The sequence below is a fragment of the Pipistrellus kuhlii genome, unplaced genomic scaffold (assembly GCF_014108245.1).
Source record: "Pipistrellus kuhlii isolate mPipKuh1 unplaced genomic scaffold, mPipKuh1.p scaffold_m20_p_12, whole genome shotgun sequence".
Lineage (NCBI taxonomy): Eukaryota > Metazoa > Chordata > Mammalia > Chiroptera > Vespertilionidae > Pipistrellus > Pipistrellus kuhlii.
Genome location: NW_023425427.1, coordinates 22,524,959 through 22,536,071, shown reverse-complemented (window position 1 = coordinate 22,536,071; position 11,113 = coordinate 22,524,959). Strand labels below are relative to the sequence as shown.

At 41.5% G+C, this 11,113-nt stretch overlaps 1 pseudogene; it reads left to right on the top strand.

The window, feature by feature from the left end:
- Nucleotides 1-201: 201 nt before the first annotated feature.
- On the top strand, nucleotides 202-9,862 carry LOC118716708 (annotated as a pseudogene).
- Nucleotides 9,863-11,113: the final 1,251 nt, after the last annotated feature.

Sequence of the window (11,113 nt, the reverse complement as noted above, 5' to 3'; positions counted from 1 at the left end):
TGAGTGTTGAACATGTTCTAAAATGGATTGTGGTAATGAATGCATGACATTCTGAATATATGAGAACCCACTGAATTGTGTGCTTTTAATGGGCAAATTGTATGGTATGTGAATTAAATCTCAATAAAATATATATATTTTTTAAATTAAGAGAGTTTACAGGAGATTTATTCATAGTTGCCTAAATAGGAAGCAATCAAGATGTCGAAGGTGAATAAATAAATCAACTGGGGTACATTCAGATAATAGAATATCTTCAACACTAAAAAGAAATGAGTTATTAAGCCACAAAAGGACATGGAGGAACCTTAAATGCATATTACCAAGTAAAAGAAACCAGTCTGAAAAGGCTACACACTGTGTAATTCCACACAGATGACATTCTGGAAAAGCAAAACTCTGGTGACAATAAAAAAAGAATCAGTGATTGCCTAGGGTTATGAAGAGAATGTGAGGAACAGGCATAAAAAGGAGAAATTTTAGACAGTGAACCTACATGTGTGATATTATCACAGTTGGACACAAGTCATTATACATTTTTCCAAAGCCATAGAATGTAGTACATCAAGAGTGAACCTATTTTAACTATAGACTTTGGGTGATACTGATGTACCTATGTGGATTAATTGATTCTAAAAATGTCCAATTGGTAGAAGATATTAGTAGTTGTGAAGCTTATGCCTATATGTGTAGGGGGCATATAGGACTGTGTACTTCCTGCTAAATTTTCCTATGAAGCTAAAGTGCTCTGGGCAATAGTCTAAACAACAAGAACAACAACAAAACAAATGAAGGGCAATAGGAGGACAAAGGAGAAGGGAAAGGGGAATACAACCTCACAAGGCCCATGTCACTTGGCACCAACTCTGAAGTTTAAAACTCTGATATCCACTATGTCTGGCAAAAGAATTATTGCTCCTTTTTTCTGTGCTTGCACTGTGTTCTTATTCCTACTTATTTTACAACTCCTATCACTTTATTATAGTTGTATGCAGTTCTCTTAAGAAAATATTACCCTGTTTCCCCGAAAATAAGACAGTGTCTTATATTAATTTTTGCTCCCAAAGATGCGTTAGGTCTTATTTTCAGGGGATGTCTTATTTTTCCATGAAGAAGAATATGGTACACATTTATTGTTAAATGAAAATAAAGGAAATTTATTACCTGTATACGGTACGGTAGTACGGTAGTTGTCAACACAAACCAGACAAACTGTGAATCCTACAGTATCAAGAATTTATTCATTTATTCAATGACAATCATGTCATCATCTTCTGGAACATCATCATAACAATCCAATTCCTGAATTTCCTGGTGAATTTCTTGTGACTCCATTTCTTTCAGAATCAGTGGACCAAATCTCTCATGGTTAGCCTGCGGTGGCCTTATGTTCGGGAGGATGCCTTATATTTCACTCAGGAGGATGTCTTATTTTCGGGGAAACACGGTATATTTACAGGGCCCACAAAAATGATCAGATGAGGATGCTCAAGATTGAATCTACTCTCAGGCTTTGACTCTCCGGGATCACACCCTATCATCAAAGGATTAAGAAACAAAAATCTGTAGTTTAGCACAATGTAATCTATTTCAATCTTCAATAGACTGAATGTGTTCCACTCCAAGTTCATAGGGTCAAACCCTAATCCCAATGTGGTGGTATTAGAAGATGGGGCCTTTGGGAAGTGATTAGGTAATTAGGATGGAGCTCTTATTAATGAGATTTGTGCTCTTAGGAATGAGAGCTCCCTCACTATGTTTTTTTTTATTTTAAATTTTTCTTTTTTTAAAAGAAGTTTTAATCCATTTTGAGAGTAATACAATCCATTTTGAGAGTAATACAGACGGGAGAGGATATATCTTATTCATCTTTGTAGAGCATATTACAATGATGTTTTGCAAATACCAGGGCTCAAAAATGTGATGCATTGATTAGAATACCAAATAATCATTCATTAATATCAATAAGTTTCTTACTTAACTCTTTGTAAAAGGGAATAGATGATTATTATTCCCAAGTTAGAAAAATGTATAGAAAGTGTTGTAAAAAAAAAAAAACAAAAAAAAAAAAAACACAAAAAAACAACCCCACAAAAAAATCTTTAACTCATGAAATCTAGCAATAACCTCTCCTCATGCTTTGCCTTAGATATTGGTGTATCAGAGTTCCGTCTGGTGTTGACTTCAATCTGGATCGGCACAGGGCTACTTATGTGTCTCCCAAATACAAGAACATTTGACTAAACTCGTTAAACCACAGCACTGTAATATGTATGATATAATGAATGGAATGTAACACATTTCATTATATAGTGTCATATACATAGTGTGTTATTCTGTATACTGAGGGCATTCGGGAGACCCTGCAGAGCCGGCTAACAGGAGGTTGATGATAGCGGAAAAAGGGGAGGTGAGGCGGGTTCAAGGTACACCATCGAATACTGGAAGAAATGCAACTCCAAAGTTGTAGCAGCATTCCAATAAAATCAAACAAAATCACCAAAACAACCAGGGTTAGAAGGATCTTGTTCTGTCAGATATGTGAAACTGAGAAAAACCTTACCTCCTGCCTCTCGTTGGGGCCAATGTTGTCTCCTAATGAGCCCCATCTATCTTTTTTGGGCTCAAGCCTAGGTGAGCCCACTAGCACGACCTTAACTTCCGCTGTAATCCTGGGCGCTGCCCCCCACTCTCCCCACTGCCTGAGTTTCCACTTCCGGGAGCCCGTAGGAAGCCGGGACTGCGCATGTGCCGTGCCCTGAGGGCTAACAGGCCTCCTGAGGCTCCATGGACAGCGGGCCCTGGGGGAGATGGAAGTGAGCCTGTTGCACTAGTTCCTCTTGCTTCTGTCCCAGAACTGAGCAGAAAACGTGTATGAAGGATTGTTACTGCTCAGGTGCTGCCCCATGCTGCCCTCTCGCTAAGAGAATTTCCCTTTCTTGGCGCAGGGACACCCCTGGGAGTCTGTCACGGGAGGAGGTGAGGAGCCCTGATTTATGGACCAAAAGTATTTTGAACAAACTGATTTTTACAGAGAGGGAAGGTGGGAGGGAGAGAGAAGCATCAATTGGTTGCTTCCTTTACATGCCCCCACCAGGGACGGGACCTGCAACATAGGTATGTGCTCTGACCTGGAATCAAACCTGCAACACTTTGGTGTATGGATGGGACACTCCAGTCAACTGAGCTACCCGGCCAGGGCAAAGACAGATGATTTTATAGCTGTCAGGGGCTGTCTATTTTAGAGAGAGTACAAAGAAGTAGGGTCAAAATAGAAAGTAAAAGATTGAAATAAAAAGAGAAAACACTTTATTATTAAAGTACAGGATTGGTTTGTCAAAAGATATGTTAGTGTGTGTGTGTGTAGCATATACTGAAAGTGTTTACATTGTTTAAGCTTCACTCATATCGGAGAAATAAGTGCCACAGATTTATTCCCAAGATCATTTGAATGTTTAATTATTTACATTTATTTTATACTCATTTTGGTTTTGTGAATGTTGAATAATGAATTATTCATTTAGTTATTTGAATCATCCCCTCTTATAGAAGACAGTAAAAATTAGCCGAAACAAAAATTTAAAATTTGCTATTCAAAATTCAGAAAACTGAGTATTAAAGAACTCAGTTTTAAGTTCTAAGTCTGGGTTCGTGTAAGGCAAAACATTCTATAGGAAAGACAGATTTGAGGACATACATGTTCCTGAGTGTAAATGTCTTGGTACAAGCAAAAATTCCACTTATTTTTTTCAGGCTTTCAAAGTAGTGGGCATAGTGAGTCCCATGTCAAGGTCTCCAAATAGTAAAGGGGGACCCAGGTTATATCTGGGTTACAGATGGAATAAAGAGAACATTAAATATATGATGTCAGATGGGTTAAAAAATTAGGTAGGCAGCCCTGGCCAGTGTGACTGTTGGTCATGGGATTAATTCCAGTTTGGGGCACATGCCTAGGTTGTGGGCATAATACCTATCCCAACCTGGGTGCAGGAAGCAGATGGTTAAAGTTTCTCTCTTACACAGATGTCCCTTCCCCCTCCCCAACCTCTCTCCCCTTCCTCTAAAAATCAATGAACATGTCCTCAAGTAAGAATTAAAAAAAGGAATGGCTGAGTAAGGCAGAGAGACCTAGAGAAAAATGATGGTGGGTTAGTACAGGGAGAAGCTATGGACACAGACTCTTAAAGATATACTCTTCCCCTTTGTGACTCCTCAGTGCTCTGTGATGCAGGCCTGGCTATAAAGTCGTGTGCATTCTCAGAGCTCAGTTGCCTCAGGCAGCATTGCTATTCAGAAAATGACTTTCAGCCTATTTCTGAATAGCCTCCCAGAGCTTTATCAGAGCTTTATCTGAGCTTCTCCTGGGAACCTTTAGATTGTTAATGCACCCTAACTTGCCTCTGTGTGTTGTGATTGCTCCTCCTCTTTTGTTTCCAGGTGAAAATTCTACTGATTCCATGAACCTTCTGAGAAAATGAACACACACAAAAGGTAAGGAACCCTACACAAGCCCCAACAGAGATTCTTTACCATTGTTTCCACTGCTAGTCCCATATTTATAAATGAGTTTAGTTGGGAACATCACTCTTCTAGGAGAACAGACAGGCAGGGCTAAGGGTTCAAGAAGGACTCAGGTTGCCATTTGAAGCTCACAGACTTCTGGGTATAAATTTGAGTATAAAGGCAGATTCCCCAATAAAGCCCCAAACAATGATTTCTTGGCCCTGGATTGAGTTATTTTGAGAGTTTGGAATCTACACAGAAGAACCAAATTGCCTAGCACTTCATCATGAGCCATATGCCCATGTCAGGTCTCACTTGATAAGCCTTTCCTGGTGTTGGGCTTACCAGGAGAGCAGTGGTGAGCTGCTGAGAGGCACTGTGTAGAGCACATGTGTCAAACACAAGGCCCGCGGGCCAAATCCGTCCCTCCAGGCCTTGCAATGTGGTCCGCACCGCGCTGTCATCACTGCACTCTGCTGCGTTTCCATCACAATGACAGTTTATGACTGTTCAGTAAACCATTCGGCCCGCGATTTAGGCTGGATTTTAGATTTTGGCCCCTTCTCTGATTGAGTTCGACACCCCTAGACTGTGTAGAGGCTAGAACCTGCTCTCTCTGAGGGAGCAGAGATGCAACTGTTAGCCTCTGATTCTGTGCCTTTCTTGAGCAAAGCATCTTTGAAAATATCAAGTGTGGACCTCATAGACACCATACTACTTTGAATTTTTCAAAAAAGAAAAACTTAAAAATATTTTAAAGCTATAGCAATAAAAGGAAAGAACATGATGTTCTCATAATTAAAACTGAGTCATATTATTCTTGGATTATGAATGTCTGATTTTCCCAAGAAGAGAAGTGAAAGAAACGGTTCTCTTCTTTTTATAGTGTCAGAGCTGAGCCAAGAGGAGAATGAAAAGTGGGACACAGGAAGGTAAGGTTCTGCCTATTCCCCAAGGCTTTGTATCTCCTTTCTATGAAATCTCAGGTCCATAATTATTGAGGTTGTCAGTTGCTAGATATACTCCCACCCAGGAAACTGAGCCCTCAGAGCAGGCTCTTGCGAAGACAGTCAGAACCTGAGACACATCTTAGATTCCCTGCTCTGCTGTCCCTGGGTATGAAGCAATGATGGGCCTGGACAATGGGTGTTGCCCAGTAGGTGTCGAGAGTCAGCACTTCTGTATCCTAACTTTGTGAAAGAACTTTGACTCCAGGATGATCAGATTCCTCTTTGGTGTAACTACTGACCTCTCTGCTTCACACAGTGGTTTTCAGCATCAAATGAGATAATGTATGTAAAAGTATTTTTAATAAATGAGGCAACACACTTATAGGAACCATTTTAATATTATCATTGACCATTTGACCTCATCTAGTAATTATTGGGGCTTTCAGAGTTTAATATCCCAATGACTCCCCTCCCCCAATAAAGAGATTCCTCTTTAATACTTGTGCTTCTGCCTTTATCACTGTCCTGGTTTCCCAGGTTGCAGATGCTACCAGAGGGAAGAGGAGGAGAAAAAGATGCTGATTTATATCCTTAAAAGGTGACTTGTCTTTCTCTCTTTTTCCTGATCCCTCTTTATCATGTTCTATGCAATTTTGGGATTCAGTTCAGCTTTCTATAGTCATGGGAGGAAGTTGCCACTGGAACAAGGAATGTGAGTGAAGACCTTGGTGCTAGTGCTATTGAGTACATTGTGAAATCATGGATTTGGGGCAATGTGAAGAGTAAGAAGACTTCAGGTGCTTTCCCTGCCTAACCAGGAGAGTAGGTCCTCTTTTCCTTGTTCTGATTGGTCTTGACTGCAGCTTTGTATCTCTTGTCTCTTGCAGCTGCTTTCGTCAGCTGCAACACATGTTCTCAGAATGCCAATCCTATTGTCCAATGAGAAGACCCTCTGACTCTGAATACCATCTTTCTTGATTCCTCCATTACCTAAGATATCAACCCCTTACATCAAACCCTGCCTGAATCCAGCCTCTACTGCTCACTCAGATCCAACCCAGGTTCGTATTCAATACCCATTGCCAGTCCTACCATACAGTCCCATACCCTAGACTAGGGTCTGTGGAGTGTATTTTTACAATGAAGCAGACTGTCTCACCTCATCTGAAATACAACAGCTTGAATGGAATGTGTTGGAGAAGCAACATGAAAGTTTGTTGGGTTTACCTACTGTGGTGCAAAGATCTCAGGAAGAATTTTGTTCCTTAGCTCCCAACTCTCCTTATTGCCCGCCCTCTAAGGCCCATGTTTAATCTTTATCCTTCCTATAAAGTTTCTTCTCAGCAGTGAATTTAGAGAGAAACGAAAACATCACCTTGGGAAGAGGCTCATCCAACACCAGTGGGGCCTGCTCTGGAGGATCCATGTGTCTCTGTCACTGATGAGGCCTCTGAGAGTTTGCTCAGAGATATCTGTGTCAAAGAGTAGATATTGCCTCTCATGCATCTCCATGAATAAGGGTCAAAGTAGCAACAATCTAAATGTTGGATTGAGCCAACAAGGGTTTCTGTGAAAGAAGCTCAGAAATGCCTTAGCTAGAGGAGAATGAGGGGAACACAGCCCAGAGAATGGCCCCAAAAGATGCTTTGTTGAGTGACCAGAGAGCTCTTCTAATAAGGATTTGGGGTATGACTCTGAGAAATACCTAAACAGCTATGTAATGATCCAATCATCTGCTGATGGGCACCTAGGTACATCTACACAATGGAATACTATTCTGCCATAAAAAAGAAGGAATTATCGTCATTTGCAGAAACCTGGATAGAACTAGAGAACATCATGCTGAGTGAAATAAGCCAGTCAATGAAAGAGAAATACCACATGGCCTCACTCATTTATGGATATTAAAAAACATTATAAACTGACAAACCAAAAGATAGATATAAAGACAGTAAAGCAACAAGCAGACTGTAAAATTACAGCGGGGAGAGTAGGGAGATCTGGGGGAGATAAGAGATCAACCGAAGGACTTGTATACATGCATATAAGTACAACCAATGGACATAAAACTATGGGGAGGGAGGGGCTATGGGGGAGGGAGGGAGGGGGGCAAAAAAAAAATCATTAAAATATGTAAAAATAAATAAATAAATTAATTAAAAAAAAAAAAAAAAAAAAAAAAAGACAGTAAAGCAACAAGCAGACTGTAAAATTACAGCGGGGAGAGTAGGGAGATCTGGGGGAGATAAGAGATCAACCGAAGGACTTGTATACATGCATATAAGTACAACCAATGGACACAAAACTCTGGGGAGGGAGGGTATGTATGGGGGGGCAATGTTAAAATATGTACACAGATAATAATTTAATAAATAAAAAAAATAGAAAATAAATAAAAATAAATAAATAAATAAATAAATAAATAAATAAATAAATAAACAGCTATGTAATGAGTCTGTCGAGAGCAAATTCAATGGTGTCTGGACAGAGTGTAAGTCAGAATCAGAAAAATGCCCTAAAAGAACTTGAGTAAGAAGTTTGAGGAAATCAGTGAGGGTTGGTTCCCTATGACTGTGCATAGTTCATGGCATGTTGTCCAGCAGACATTTTCTGTGCAATCCCACACTGAAATGAAACAGAGAAGTTTTGTACCATGAGTGGGAAGGGAAAACTGCCTGAACATTGCCAGGAGCTTTCTTCAGTCCAGTGCTGGAAATCCACATGACCAAGTTTCATTTGAGGATGTGGGGCCTTCCCACCAAAGTCCTTGAACTTAGGGAGAGCATTAAGTTGAAGTATACTTCCTCTCATTCCTTGCTTGATTCCAAATCTTCCTCCTCAATCAACCTGACCTGAGGTGGATTTCAAATCTAGGGGCTTCACATCCCTTCAAGGAAGCTCTAAAACCCTGAATCATCCTCACCTTGTGGGCAAGGAAGGACAGGGGACCCTGAGATGATCACCCTCATCACACATGGGTTACCAGAGAAGGTTCAGAGAACTCAGGATGCTGGACAGACTCTTTTGCCATTCACAAACAGTATCATTGGTAAAGAAAGTCAAGAGACATTCTCTAAGAGGCAATATTCGCACCCCCAAAGCTGCCCACAAGGGAAAACACTGCTGGACATAATGCCCTAAAAGATCAGAGAATGAATTTCAGTCAGGGCAAAGAAATGAAGAAATCAGAACCAGTCTCTATGTCTACCGTGTCCAGGTCTGAGAAGCTCAATGATCTTCAATCCAAAACCAGTGACATCTTGACAACCAGCAAGCCGGGAACCTCCCAAAGGATAAATGTGAGTGAGAGTAAAGGAGTAACTACTGTGAAAACTGATAGCCTCCCAGCAAAATTGTCAGTTCTCCAAGATCCTAAATCAGAAGACCCTCAGAAGCAATTAATTTCTGAGTTAAAGTAGAAGCTGGAGAACAGGAAGCAGAGCCAGGCCCAAGGCCAACACACTCACATGTCCTATGCCTCAGACAGCTTGACTAACAAAGCCCTCTGACTCAGGCTCAGGGTGTCTCCAGTGTGGATGGGGCAGCTCACGTGATGCTGCATGTCCAATTGGTGAACAGAGGAGTCAGTATGAAGCAGCAGCAGGAGCCTTGGGTCCCTAAGAATGTCTCAAAGTTGTGACAAGATAATTTCCCACCAGCTGCAAAGAAAGCGAGGCTCACAGGCTCCACATCAGAAGAGCCTGGTGGAGGGAATGCAGGCTTGGGAACATCCCAACCTGGAAGGAAGAGATTTCCAACACAGGACCTGCCACTAAAGGAGAGGCTCAGGAACAAGTTTCCCCAGACCTCATCACAGAAGGCACAACCTCCTCCTGAAAGCCTGTTCAGAAATAAAATTACCGCCCCCCCCCCCCCCCCCCCCCCCCCCCCCAAATGGCTTTATCTTGGGATAAAATGCAAACAGCAAGAAAACTCCCAGGAAAAGGGCAGCCCCATATCATCCACACAGAGCAGAGGCCCCGTTAAAAGTAGAACAGATACTGGGAGTTTTCTAGAGAAACGGGGGCATCAACATGTAGTAGATATCTCCTGCCCTCAAGATGCCCCAAAGCTCAGCACGGTGGGCCCAGGCCTTTTAATTCCAGGGCTCTCTCCTGTAAAGTGACAAATACCAAGTCCTGTGGCCAAGAGCTGTCTGCAGAGAAAGTTCTGGCTCTTAAGGACCAGCTATTATGTCAAAAGCAGCCCAATCTGTGCCCTGCAGGGGCCATCCTAGCCCGACCTGCAAACCTCCATCTGCCAAGGGATCTCCTGTTGCTCTTACCACTGCTGAAGGCACTGTGTTCAGAGATCTGTCTCTAATATGGAGACAGACAACCTTTCTGCAGAATTTCCACGGGGAAAAATTTCCCACCACAAAATAATTCCTTCCTTGTGAAGAATATTGATTTTCCCTAATAAATGTTTCACTAATAAAGTGATGCCTTTTCTGTGTACCCAGTGGGAGGCATGGGTTTGGGGTATCTCAGAGCATGTGCTTAAGGAAAAAAAGAAGTTAGTTCAGCTCTTACTGTTTGCTTCCTTTGGCTTCCAAAAGTGACCTGCTTCCTGGAGCTCTTGTTGAGAAATAGATATCATGTGTCTTGTGCCATCCCTCCTCCCCGCCCCAGTTCATATCCTCCCTGATGAAGTTTGAGAAGATGGGCTGTGTCTCCTATCTTTTAGTTTAGCTTTAGTAAACATATATATCTTTCCTCTCATTCTCTCGTGGAATGCTTAATATCCTTTCAAACAGCACAGAATACAGGCCTCTATCTGAAGATCAAGGTCAGGTATATTTTTCAGAGAATATCAGTGAAGAAGAGACAGTGGCTTAAGCATTATTTAGAAAGTAGTGATAAGAGCATCCCACAGATGGGTGAACTCTGAATGGGAGTGTTTAGGGGTTATGGCTGCAGTAGATCCTGGGCTGGTTGGGGAAGGGTCTAGGAACAGCATAGATCTGCTTAAAAATCTGTCTCATGGGTCATGTTAATGTGATGGGGAAGTGTATTTTAAACTTGACATTGAAGTTAAACTACTGGAAAATCACTGTGGGGAAGGGGTTCGTGACCCACAGGTTGAGAACCACTAGCAGGGTCTACTAAGATCATCGGAAAACACAGATATTTATATTACAATTCATAACAGTAGCAAAATTACAGTTATGAAGTAGCAACCAAAATAATTTTATGGTTGAGGGTCATCAAAACATGAGGAACAGTATTAAAGGGTTGCAGCATTAGAAAGGTTGAGAACCACTGCCTTAGAGTGAGTGGGAAAGTACAAACAAATGCAGAGGAGTGATCTTACTGTTGGAACAAAGGTTTATGCCTCATCATCCCCACACTGTAACCCTATCTTGTTCCCAGCGTCCTCAATCTGATTCAAACTTCACCTGATTGAGGCTGATCAGTGTACTGCACAGCCTACTGATGCCTCACACCAAAAAGGCATGGGGCTGTTCCTTGGGTACTAATACAATATTTACAAAATGTCATCAGGCATGGCATCCCCGTCTTTGAGGAAAGTGATCTTGGTGCCTTCCTTCCATCCATGCTTGATAGAAATATGCAAGATCTTGTCCTTAGCTAATACATTTCACCTACCAGGATGGAAGTGCCATCTTTGATATTCATGGTCTTGGTGGAGTTATAATC